This window comes from Gorilla gorilla, chromosome X (genome assembly GCF_029281585.2).
Source record: "Gorilla gorilla gorilla isolate KB3781 chromosome X, NHGRI_mGorGor1-v2.1_pri, whole genome shotgun sequence".
NCBI classification, from domain to species: domain Eukaryota; kingdom Metazoa; phylum Chordata; class Mammalia; order Primates; family Hominidae; genus Gorilla; species Gorilla gorilla.
The window spans coordinates 158,871,552-158,884,591 of record NC_073247.2 but is presented as its reverse complement, the minus strand read 5'-3'; the positions used below and the strand labels follow the sequence as shown (position 1 = coordinate 158,884,591).

General features: G+C 38.2%; 1 long non-coding RNA gene and 1 other non-coding gene across 3 annotated transcripts in view; one reads left to right on the top strand and one right to left on the bottom strand.

Annotated features, from left to right (window-relative positions):
* Positions 1–13,040, bottom strand: part of LOC109024697 (uncharacterized) — an 87,476-nt gene that overhangs the window by 29,517 nt on the left and 44,919 nt on the right. The window lies entirely within an intron of this gene.
* Positions 5,450–5,560, top strand: MIR508 (microRNA mir-508). The gene has a single exon (NR_106498.2). It is a non-coding gene; the product is annotated as a microRNA mir-508 (primary transcript).

The following is a 13,040-nucleotide window of genomic DNA, read 5'->3' as shown; positions in this document are numbered from 1 at the left end:
ATGGGAAGATTTGATATATTACAACACTGTTTCTTCCAATCCATAAGCACAGTATATTTCTCCATTTATTTATAGCTAACTATGTAATTTTTGTTCTAGATTAAGTGGTATTATTTAAAAATTATTACAATTGTTCATTGCTAATATGTACAAATAATATTTATAGTTTATTTTCCATCTCTCAGGAATTGCTGTCCTTCACTGCCTGATTTCTGGTAAAGTCTTATAAACTGTTGTTCCCTATATTTTGTCAGTTTTTTAATTGGTTCAGGTCTGAGGATAATTAGTTTCCTATAACCCCATTTTGGCTGTAAATGCACAACAAATACACATGGATGGTAGCACTGAGACTGGGTGGTGTTTATTAGCATGCGGAGAGCTGCTTTCTTTGGAGCCTAGGCACCCTTCCTCCACTTCAATACTGGTCTATCTCAAAAAACTTTCTTAGGTGCCTTCTAAGGTGCAAAACATCAAGACTAAGATCCCATAGTTGAAGCCTCCGAAGTAGGTGATTTGGTGATTCACATTTCTTTCTTCAAAAATGGCCTGACCAAATAGAAACAAATAAGACTTGTTAAGGCCAGGTGCGGTGGCCCACGCCTATAATCCCAGTACTTTGGGAGGCCAAGGTGGGTGGATCACGTGAGGTCAGGAGTTCGAGACCAGCCTGGCCAACATGGTGAAACCCTGTCTCTACTAAAAATACAAACATTAGCTGGGCGTAATGGTGGGCTCCTGTAATCCCAGCTACTTGGGAGGCTGAGGTGGGAGGATCGCTTGAACCCAGGAGGTTGAGGGTGCAGTGAGCTGAGATCACGCCACTGCACTCCAGCCTGGGTGACAGGAGTGAAACTCCATCTCAAAAAAAAAAAAAAAAAAACTTGTTAAGAGGGCCAGTCATGATGGGTCATGCCTGTAAGCCCGGCGCTTTGGGAAGCTGAGGCTAGAGGATCACTTGAGGCCAGGAGTTTGTGACCAGCGTGGGCAACATAGCGAGACCCCACCTCTACAAAAAAATAAAAAATAAATAAAAATTAGCCAGTCATGGCACACATGTCTGTAGTCCCAGCTACTTGGTAGGCTAAGATGAGAGGATCGCTTGAGCCGAGGAGTTTGAGTCTCCAGTGAGCTATGATCATGCCACTCAGTCCATCCTGGGTGACAGAGCAAGACCCTGTCCCTTAAAAAAGAAAAAGAAAAAGAAAAAAAGACCTGCTAGGAGAACATAGCTCCCCTGTTTTATCACTGTTTGTCTTCTCTGTAGAACCCAATTTTCTCTTTCCCCCCAAACTCTTAACCATTGGTCACCTGACAATTCCTTTCACTCTTTTCAAAACTTTCCTTTCTTTCTAAATTTTCTCCAGCTGCTCAGCTTCCTCCACATCTACACCAAAACTCCGAATTATTTCATGTAGCCTAATATCCTCCAGATTCATTCATGTAGTTGCAAATGGTAGAACTGACTTGTTTACTAAGGCTGAATAATATTTAATTTGTATGTATGTACCACATTTTCTTTATCTGCTCATCTGTTGATGGAAATTTGGGTTGCTTTTATATTTTGCTTATTGTTAATGATGCTGTAATAAATATAAGAATGCAAACATCTCTTCAAGATTCTGATTTTAATTATTTTGGATATATACCTAGGAGCTGGATTGTTGGTTGGTTGGTATAGTTGCGCTGTTTTTAATTTTTTGAAGAACTTCCATAGTGTTTTTTAAAATGACTATACTAATTTACATTACCACCAGCAGTGTACAAGTGATATGGTTAGGCTTTGTGTCCCCACCCAAATATCATCTTGAATTATAATCCCCATAATCCCACTATGTCAAGGGAGAGACCAGGAAGGGGTAATTTAATCATGGGGGTGGTTTCCCCCATGCTGTTCTCATGATAGTTCTCACGAGATCTGCTGGTGGGATAAGTGTTTGGTAGTTCCTCGTGCATTCATTCTCCTTCTTGCCGTCTTGTGAAGAACGTGTCTTGCTTCCCCTTCGCCTTCCACCATAATTGTGGAAGGCAAAGTGGAAACAGCCTCCCCAGCCATGCGGATCTGTTAGTCAATTAAACCTCTTTCTTTTATACATTACCTAGTTCGGGCAGTTCTTTATAGCAGTATGAAAATGGACTAACACAACAAGGATTACTTTTTCTCCACACCCACCAACATTTATCTTTTTTGAATTACAGCCATTTTAACAGGTGCAGTATGATTCGTCATTACGGTTTTGATTTGCATTCCCTAATGATTCCTAATACTGAGTATGTTTTCATATACCTGTTGGACATTTGTGTGTCTTTTTTGGAGAAATTTCTATTCATGTACCTTGTCCATTTTTGAATCAACTTATTAAGCCAGTCACAGATGGACAAGTACTGTATGATTCCAGTTATATGAGGCATCTGAAATAGTCAAGCACATAGAAATAGAGAATAGAATGGTGGTTGCCAGACACTGGGAGAAGAGGGAAATGAGTAATTGTTTTTCAGTGGATATAGAGTTTTGCTTATGCAAGATTAAAAAAGTTATAGAAATCTGCTGTATAACACAGGACCTATAATTAATTATATTGTATTGTGTTCTTACAATTATGTTAAGGTGTAGATCTCATGTTATATTCTTACCACGGAAAAACAAAATCAAAATCAAAGGGACAGAAGGAAACTTTTGGAGATGATGAATGTATCTATCTATTACCTTGATTGCAGTGATGGTTTCATTGGTGTGTCCAAACTTATCAACTGTATATACTAAATATATACAGTTTTCAATCTATCAGTGATACTGCAATAAAGTTGTTGTTTTAAAAATTCTATTGAATCTCTGGGTTGAAGCCACTTCTTTCTTCATAGACCTACGAGCGTTCAGTTCCTTTGGATATACTTTGGATCTTATATGATATTACCAAATAATTCAATTTTCCCAAAACGGTTATTCTTTTCTGACACTTGTACTTTTGTTACTTTTTCCCTCAGGTTTATATGTGAGAAGAATAATGTCAAGGTGGGATCAGTCCTTAGAGAGTCTTATAATGATGAAGTGCTAAGTGAGTTTTTGTATCACATTTTCTGTTTGATGTCTCCACTTAACCTCGTGGATGGGACAGAAAGGAGAAGAGAGAGAAAGAGAGAGAGAGAGAGAGAGAGAGTACAAAGAGCACAAAAGAGAGCTGTAAGCTTTAAGTCTCAGAGGCCTGGTGACCATAAGCAAGATAGGAACCTTGTCTGGGAATCGGGTTATATATTTTACCTTCCTGTGTTAGGAAATGGGGCTTTCTGATGCATCTCTTCTTTTAATCCACACCAGGGGGTTTACTTGATAACTTCTTTTAAAGGAAATTTGTTGCCCACCTTAAATGGGAATTTAGGTTAATATCAAGAGGAGGAAATATCTTCTATTTTATCTACTAGTGTTGCTAACACTGTACAACACGTATCTACTTAGAGTGGTTTTATTTTGCTTCGTGGCCGTATTTTTTTGCTTTATTACTGATTGATTGTTTTAGTTTTGGTATCTGTTTTGGGGGTGGGTTCTTATATTTTCATAGGTATTTGGAATTATTTGGAGGTTAATTTTTTTTAAATTGTAAAATGTATATAACATAAAATTTACCATTTTAATCATTTTAAGTGTAAAATTCAGTGGAATTAAGTAAATCCTCAGTGGTGTGCAATGATCACCACAATCCATCTCCAGAAATGATTCATTATCCCAAACTAAACCTCTGTGACCATTAAACACTGACTCCCCATTCCCAGCTCTTGGTAACCTCTATTCCACTTTCTGTCTCTCCTAGTTTGCCTATTCCAGGGACTGAATAGAATAAAATCATACAGTAGTTTTCCTTTGTGACTGGTTTATTTTACTCAGCATATTGTCTTCAAGGTTAATCCATGTTATAGCATGTGTCAGAATTTTATTTCTAAGCTGGACATGGATGCACATGACTGTAGTCCCAGCTACTCAAGAGGCTGAGGCAGGAAGATCGCTTGAGTCCAAGAGTTAGATTCTAGCCTGAACAACATAAGGAAACCCAGTTTAAAAAGAAAATTATTTCCTTTTGTAGGGCAAATAACATTTCCTTGTATGCATATACCACAGTTTGCATATCACTTTATCTGTTGATGAACACTTGTATTGCTTCTACCTTTTGTCTATTATAAATAATGCTGCTTTGAACATGGGGGCACTATGTCCCTTGGAAATACTGATTTCAGTTCTTTTGGGTATATACCCAATACTGCAATTGCTGAAATATGGTAATTCTATCTTTAATTTTTTGAAGAACCACCATACTGTTTTCTGTAGTGACTGTGCCATTTTACTTTCCTACCAGCAATGCACGGGGTTATAATTTCTTCACTTGTCAACACTTGTTATTTTCTGTTTGTTTGCTTGTTGATAATATTGATTCTAATGGGTGTGAAGTGGTATCACATTGTGGTTTTGGTTGCATTTCCCTAATTAGTGATATTGAGCATTGTTTCACTTATTTATGAGGTAGAATTGATTTTAGAAATATTTTTGTTTGAGTTTTGATATACTGGTGTGTAGATGTAGACTTGGGTCATTTTGGACTATTGACACTGGTGGAGGTTCCTGAATGCTGGGAGACTTGGACATGTCCAGATTAAACGTCCCACACCATAGTCTCCCTTTCTCTTGCTCCATGGCAAGTAATTTAGCTAATGCTTTAATTTATTCAGTACACCTCCCTCTCTCTTTACAGTCTTTTGTTTAACTTGGCTCCCTAGCTCTTAAAGTATAACTAGTTTGGGGTCTGTGGATCTCTTACTCCTACTTGCTTCCACCTTTCTTCAGCCTCAGTATTGAAAGGAAAAAATAGATTCCTGGGAGGCCTGTGTCTCCAAATGAAAATTTTGAAAGAGACCCTCTTGACAAGAACTCTAGGAAATGTTGAGAAAGTCCAGGGCTGAGAAGGAAGAATAAGATATAACTAGGTTCTAAGGCAATTGCTCTCTTGGAAATGATTCCAGGCAAGGTAAATGATCTGTATAATCGCCAAGAATGGTGGAGAAAATGAGATTTTTGTCCTATGAATCCTGGCACTGCCTAAATGATGTATCTCTTTTGCTTGAGTTCTCTGCATGTTTACCTTGTTCTCTCTGTTGTTTTGGTGTTAAGTTAAATAACTCTGAACCAAGGGACTAGGAATTTGGGGGCACAGAGGGTGGGGAGACCTTTAACATTGGCAGAAGACAAATCATTTTTAATATGCCATTCCTAATGACTTGAAAGTAAATAGGAAAATGTTGGTGAGATTATTTGTTGCCGACTGAAGAGAAAAAGGCCTCAAGATCAGCACATGAAATATGCAGCAAGTAAGAGTATCCTCACTAAAGGATGGTTAGAGAATGGGAGTGGAGTGGCAAACATACTAGAAATTCTTCATCGTATCTAAAGTTCACGTATATATTTGGGTAGAGCCACCACCTTCAGCTGAGTGTAGTGCTCTACTCCAGAGGGCGTCACTCATGTAAACTAAAACATGACTGTAGCCTTTCTGAGTAGAGTAATACACATCCCGTAAGGCATATTTGGTGGCCATGGGTGTGAGTGTATACAGCCGCATGCACAGAGCTGCCCTCCCTTGTGTCCAAGCACCACCCTCCCCTTGCTGGGCTAACTCAATGGACTCCCATAGGCAGGTCTTGAAAGGCAAATCCTAGGGACTGAGGGCTCCCAGGAAAAATCACCCATGTAGGCTTTCCAGGGATTTATATACCCTTGTCCAAAGGAGGCATGCCCACACAGGTAAGAAAATTTGTAGTGAGGATGTGGCTTTTCCTCTTTTTATATTCAGAGCTTCTACTGCTACAGAGCCCAACTATTCATTTTGCCTCGAAAAACCTCCAACCTATTTTTCCTCACAACATTTCTTTTAGCTTCCAAGCCTTTTCATTTCCCAGTGGGCTCTTCAAATTCCCTCCTGCCTCAGAAGCATCCCTCTGCACCAAAAAGCTCTTGCTCTTTCAGGATTGAAGACAAGCCTTTCCTGAAGAGTTTGTGTGTTCTTCCTCACTTGGAAAAATACATTATTTCCAAAATTATCTATCTGTTGGTTAAAAAATAATATATATATAGATATAAAATATTTATGTATATATTTTTTAAAAATATTTATATGTATATTTTAAAAAATATTTATTGAAAATATGTGTATATCAGTCCTTTCTAAATTCAACATATCTATAAAAGGTTAAGAAGTTGCCTAGAATCTTTGTTTTGTTAGTTTTCTTTGAATTATATTTAACATTTTATTTTTAAAATTATATGAAGGAATAAAAAGAAGTGAAGGTATTCATCTCAGATTATTGAGAATGATAACATATATATTTGTCTTTTCCCTTCCACTTTCCTTCAGTTGCTCCTTCTTAACCTAAGGTCTTCAGAAAGAAAACTTGAGAATCACAGACAAAAGATGGCCAGCGCCGGATCCCTGGAGAACATCTTCAGGACTGGAGCAGTGACTAGGAAGCAGGTTGTACACGCTACAGTGCTGGAAAAATGGAGGTGGCGTGGGGTTGGAGGGTAATCATCCTGGTAACCCCTTCCAGATTAATTCTCATAAAGCACCTTAAGTGGGCAAGTTGAAGTTTATGGAATTTTGTTGTCATCTCGAGTCAGTGACATGTCTCACTCCGTTCCAAATCTTGGCAAAAATTTAGATTGTAATCAAGAGGAAGGGTATTCTTCTTTTATATCACTAATACTACTACATTATCGCCTGTGTACAACCAGTGTCTACTGCTCATGGTATCTTCTTCCCTATTTCATGAGCTCTAAGAGTTTTCCTGGGCAGAAAGTCTCACCACCCTAGATGTGTGTCTGGGGCAGTGACAGTGGCACCACTGCAAACTGTTCTCAAATTTGTGCTTATTTTTGAGAAGGTGTGAGTTTGTGTGTGAGTATGTGTGTGTTGGTTTTTACAAATGAGTTAATTTAGTTAGTTGATTCGTTCATGTGCATATTGTGGTTGGGTTTGGTGGGACTTTTCCAATTGTTTTTGCTTAGTAATATTGTTTATCCAGACATTGGTAACTGATTTTGGTTTTGTTTTTCTTTTTTGTGATATTATTTTGTTTATAATTAATTGTCCTTTCATTTCCACAGTCTCTGTGCATTTATTTTTCAACGTTGGTTCTTGCTTTTTAGGTTTATTTGTTTATTTTGTTTGCTTGTATTATTATTTTTAACTGACACATAATCATTGTACATATTTTGGGGGTACAGTGTGATTTTTTATTGTTTGCAATTCAGTGTTCATGGCACCTCTGCTTGTTGTTGTTTCGTTGATACTTGAAGAAGTTTGTTTTTTTTTTTTTTAAGTTAGAATTGTGGTTTGTGTTTCAGCAAATGTTTTATTCCTATTTCAGGGGGAGGGGGCTGTCATGATTTAATTATTGGTTTTTGGTTCCAATCTGAGTTTTCTTCTTTGGTTTTGATTTGGTTTTAATTTATGCGTTTGGTTTGATTTGTACTGAGAGGTGCTTGGGAGTTTTAGTTGTAGTTTCCTTTGTGTATTTAGACATGTTTGTTTCTTTCCTGCTGTTTTGCTATATCTTTCTTTGTTTTATTCTCTAGTGTATTTCTGTTTGCTTTTCAGCTTGACTTTTTGTGTGCGTATATGTGAGTGGGTGGGTGGGTGGATGGATGTGGGTGTGTATGCGTGCATTTCTGTGATTGTTTTACTTTTGAATGATGTTGACTTTTTTAAAGTATTTTGTTATTTTCCATGTATTTTTAGTTTCAGTTTGTGTTTATTGTTTTATTTTGTGTGTGTGTGTGTGTGGAGGGGGGGGGGGTTTCTTCATTTCCCTTGTGTTTTGGGATATTTAAATTTGTATGAATTTTGTTTTTTTGCTGTAGTTATTTTTTCCCCTTTAATTGTGTGGGGCTCAGAAAGTTTTCACTTTATTGGGGATGTGTTTTTTTTTTTTATGTTGTGGGAGTTTGCTTGGATTTTAAATGTTTTGCCTCAGTATCTGTGTGTATGCTTACATGGTTTGGTATTTGCAACATGCTTTCTAATTGATAAGTTCATGTATTGATTCTGTTTGGAATTTGTTGTAGTTGATTTATTTATTTATTTTAATCCTGTTTGTTGAGCTTTTCTAATTTGGGATGATTGTTGATAGGGGTTTAAAAATATATTATTGGTTTACTTAGTTTTTATTTATTTGTGCCCTGTTTTTCTGATTCATTACTTTTTAAAAAATCATTTATAGAAGTTTTGGTACATAAGGCTAAAATTTCTTTCTTTTGTTAGGGATAATTTGCATTGTTTGTTGATTGATTTTTTTTAGCTTATATGGTTTTTTTGAATTGTGTGTATGAGCATGTGTTTGTTAGTTATTTTGAGATTTTTGTATTGTGATAGCTTTAGCTCTTAAAAAGCGTCGTTGATATATGACTGACATAAAGTTTGCGCTTTGACATATTCTGTGTATACACCCATGAAATCATCCCCTAAATTAAAATAGGGAATATTATACATCCTCCCTGAAAGATTCCTCCTGCCCCTTTGTGATCCTCATTTTCCGTCTTCTGCACATAACCACAGAGCCATGCAGCCACTAATCTGTTTTTATTCACTATGGATTAGATTTTATTTTCCAGATTCTTATTTTTTATTTTTTGAGATGGAGTCTCTCTCTGTCACTCAGGCTGGAGTGTAGTGGCGTGATTTCGGCTCACTGTAAATTCTGCATCCCAGGTTCAAGCAATTCTCCTACCTCAGCCTCCCGAGTACCTGGGACTACAGGCGCACACCACCATGCTGAGCTAATTTTTGTATTCTTAGTAGAGACGAGATTTCACCATGTTGGCCAGGCTGGTCTCAAACTCCTGACCTCAACTGATCCTCCCACCTCAGCCTCCCAAAGCTCTGGAATTACAGGTATGAACCACGGTGCCTGGCCAAAAGTTTTTATTAAAATGGAATCATACTGTATATACTGTTTATTTTGGCCTAGCTTATTTCTCCTGGCATAATTATTTTGAAATTTGTCCACATTGTTATTTGCATCAATAATTTAATTGTTTTTATGGATGAGTAGTATTCCACTGTATGGGTATTCCAGTTTTTTAAAAATGCATTCACCTGTTAATGGCCATTTGTCTCCAGTTTATATCTATTTTGGCTTTGACTACTAGAAAAGAAGTAGCTATGAACCTTGATATAAAAATATCTGTATGGAAAGGCAGAAGGAGGGGAGGGGAAGAGGAGAAAGGGGAGAAGGGAGAGGGTGGAAGAGGGAGAGAGAAGGAGAAGGGGAGGGAGGGGGAGGAGAAAGTAGAGGGGGAGGGAGAACCAATTCCCGGAGCCCACAGGAAGCACGACCTGGGAAGCAAGGTGTAAATGTTACGTGTCCATATCAGAGGATGGGATAGAATTTGATAGTCTGCTGCTACCTTATCTCCCAGGAAAGCTCTTTCAAATCATGTCTTGGTGTCTAGTTGGTAACTGATGTGTGTGGATTTTGTTTTTGCAGTGGCCAAATACCTCACTTCACCCAAAGTCATGAGGAAATACAGGCTGTAGTGAAGAGGTGGGAAACTGTTCTACTTTGTTTTCTATCATTGTTTATTATGATACCTCATCTGCTTACTTCTCAGTGTCCACTGCTCTCCTTCCTACACTCGCAGCATTTCTCAGTGCAGTGTCGTCTATCCCTGATACGTGCTAGATTTCCTTTGAACTTCGTTCTCTGTTTTGTTTGGGATTATTGGAAAGTAAAGTTACATTTTAGTGTATTTGTTTTTATGTTTTGGGGGGGTTTTGTATTGTGTATGTTCTTTTTGTTTTTTGTTATTGTATTGCTTGTTTGCTTTTTTAGGGTTTTTGTTTCCTGTAGAATTTTGTATATTTGGATGTGTTTTGTATATTTTGTGTGTTTTTTTAATTCCGATTTTGAATGGTGTTTTTAAATGTGTGTTAATTAGAATTTTCAGTAGTAGTTTTACATTCTTAAAAATTGTTACTCCCGGCTGGGCACGGTGGCTCATGCCTGTAATCCCAGCACTTTGGGAGGCCAAGGCCAGTGGATCACCTGAGGCCAGGAGTTCAAGACCAGCCTGGTCAACACGGTGAAACCCTGCTTCTACAGAAAATACAGAAAATTAGCTGGGTCTGGTGGCACATGCCTGTAATCCCAGCTACGTGGGAGGCTGAGGCAGGAGAATCGCTTGAACCCGGGAGGCGGAGGTTGCAGTGAGCTGAGATTGTGCCATTGCCCTCCAGCCTGGGCAACAAAAGCAAAACTCTGTCTCAAAAAAAAAAAAATTGTTACTCCTTTATTGTTTTTTTAGTTGACACATAATAATTTGTAAATATTGATGAGCTATAGTGAGATATTTTGATACATACATGCATTGTGTAATAATCAAATCAGGGATTTAGCATTTTCATTACCTCAAACGTCCATCACTTCTTTGTGGGAAGAACATTCAAAACCCTCTCTTCTAGTGATTTTGGAATATACCATAAAATATTGTTAACTAACTATAATCACTCTTCTGCACAATAACACATCAGAACTTACTTATCCCTCCTAACTGTGACTCTGTACCCATAAACCAATTTTTCCCCAACCCCCCTTTCCCTTCCCTTCCCCAGACTCTGGTAACCATCATTCTACTCTCTACTCCTATGAGATCAACTTTCTTAGACTCTGCATATGAGTCAGATCATGCAGTGTTTGTCTTTGTGTTTGCATTGCCCTATTTTGTGAGCATTCGTTTTGGGGTCGTTGGTTTCATTGTTCACATGTTTATTTGCATGTGTGGCATGCATGTGTTCACATGTGTTGCAGATATTTCTTGGTCTAAACACTGGTTTGCAAGTGCATGACTGTGGTGACTACTGCTTCTGCTGCTGTAGGCCTTCATCTCTGAACAGAGGATGCCAAACCAAGGCCCAAATGATATAAAGAAGATTCAAATTGGAAAGAAGAGAACTCTCCAGCACTGTTTCAACTGAGCTCTATCTGGCCTGCAATCGCTAGATATGATGAGTCACTTGAGTGGTCCTTTCTATGTAATGACTGGCTTTTGAGGCATACGAAGTAGTTGTTCATGTGCCAACTATATTAAATTGAGAATTAGCAGAACAATTTAGTGAAGTATGCGAAGGCTGGGAGGAAGAGGGAAAATTTTCTCTGTCCTAAAAATCTGTCTCATTAAATGTGCAGCAGGTGAAGTAATAAGCATTCAGCGAAAGACATAGGAGACAAAAGGGAGAGGAAAAAGGGTTTGTTTTTTCTTTAATCTATTGAGTATATTCTGCTTATTCCTAGTGGACTGAGAGTGTTGGGATTCTGACTGAAATGGCGGAGTGAGGGACATTTTCCGCTGTGCTGTGTGTAGTGCTTCACTTCAAGAAGTGCCATGCATGTGTCTAGAAATATGTTTTGCACCTTTTGGAGTGAAATAATGCACAACAGATACAAGTCAGAACTACCCACTCAGTGATGGGCCAACTCATACAACGCTTTAAAGAGAATTCTGTGGGGTAAAACCTAGAGAATGAGGTTCTCTGGGAATAGCCTCATCTGTAGTTTCCCCGTGTTACTATTAAGATGGTCAGTGCCACCACCATCAGCCATGCTATGTGTAGTGCCTTATTCAGGAAGGTGTTACTTAATAGATTAATATTTGTAAGGCACCCTTCTGAGTAGAGTAATGTGCAACACGGACAACATTTGTGGTGGCATTGGTAATGATGAGTGGAATTTCAGTGACAATACTGCCCTCCCTTGAGCCTTGGTACCCAGCCTTTAGTGATGAGCCATTTCCAGGTACTCTCTGAAGTACCTCTTGAGAGATCTGCTCCAGAATCTGAGGGTGCCAGGGAAAAGTCTCTCATGTAGGTTTTTTCAATTATTTATTGCTTTTTCTCCACAAAGTGACTGACTACACTGGAAACAAGATTTGAGGTAGGAACATGATACTTTTTCTCTTGTACCTCTTAGCCTTTTCTCTCTATACAACCCAAATACACTTCTTGCCTTATAAACCCCTGAAAAGTTTACACTGATCTTCTTTCCTCACAATATTTAAGCCTTCTTTTTAGGGAGCACAAATATCCTCCTGCCCTTCCCTGCTGAACTCCAAACTCCATGAACCATCTTACGAAGTGATCTCCTCAAGGCTTAGATACACTCAAATTCCCTTTAATATTCCTGTGTATCCGTGACGATAATCTCATATCAGTAGAGTTTGATATGATACCCCAAATTTGCTTTCATTTGAACTATTTATATGTTTTTAGCTGGTCTTAACTATTATGTGAACGGATTGAAGTGATGAGAACATATATGTATGAACATGTGTGTACATATACTTGTGGAAACTTTACGTATACAAAGAGATTTATGTAGCCCTTTATATATATACATAAATACACACACACACACACACACACATATGACATTCACAGAAAAAGGAAAAGGATGCAGAAAAAGGATCATGTTCCTACCTCAAATCTTGTTCCCAGTGTTGTAGTCCTTTTGTGGAGAAAAAGGAATAAATGCTTAAAAAACCTACAGGACATACTTTTCACAGGTACCCCAGGCACCCTCAGATTCTGGATCAGGTCTTATAAGACCTTCAAAGAAACACCCAGAACAATGATTGAGCAAATATATATGTAGATAATTATTATAGAAGTCTATTTTTAAAATAAATCCCTTAAGATATTTATTATAAGGATACTGCAAGGAATAACCTCAGGCAATTATGGAGGCTGGTGAGTTCCTAGATCTGCAGGGGGATGGGTCAGCAAGCTGGGGACCCAGGAGAACTGATTGATGGTATAGTTGCAGTCCAAGTCCAGAGGCCAAAGAAGCAGTAGAACAAACCATTTTGTAGTTCCAGTCCAAAGGCCAGCAGGTTTGAGACCCAGGAAGAGCTAATGTTTTAATTTGAGTACAATGCCAGAAAAAAAATGAGATGCCCCAGTTTGGAGGCAGTCAGGCAGGAGGAATTCTCTCTAACTCAGGGGAGAGTCAGC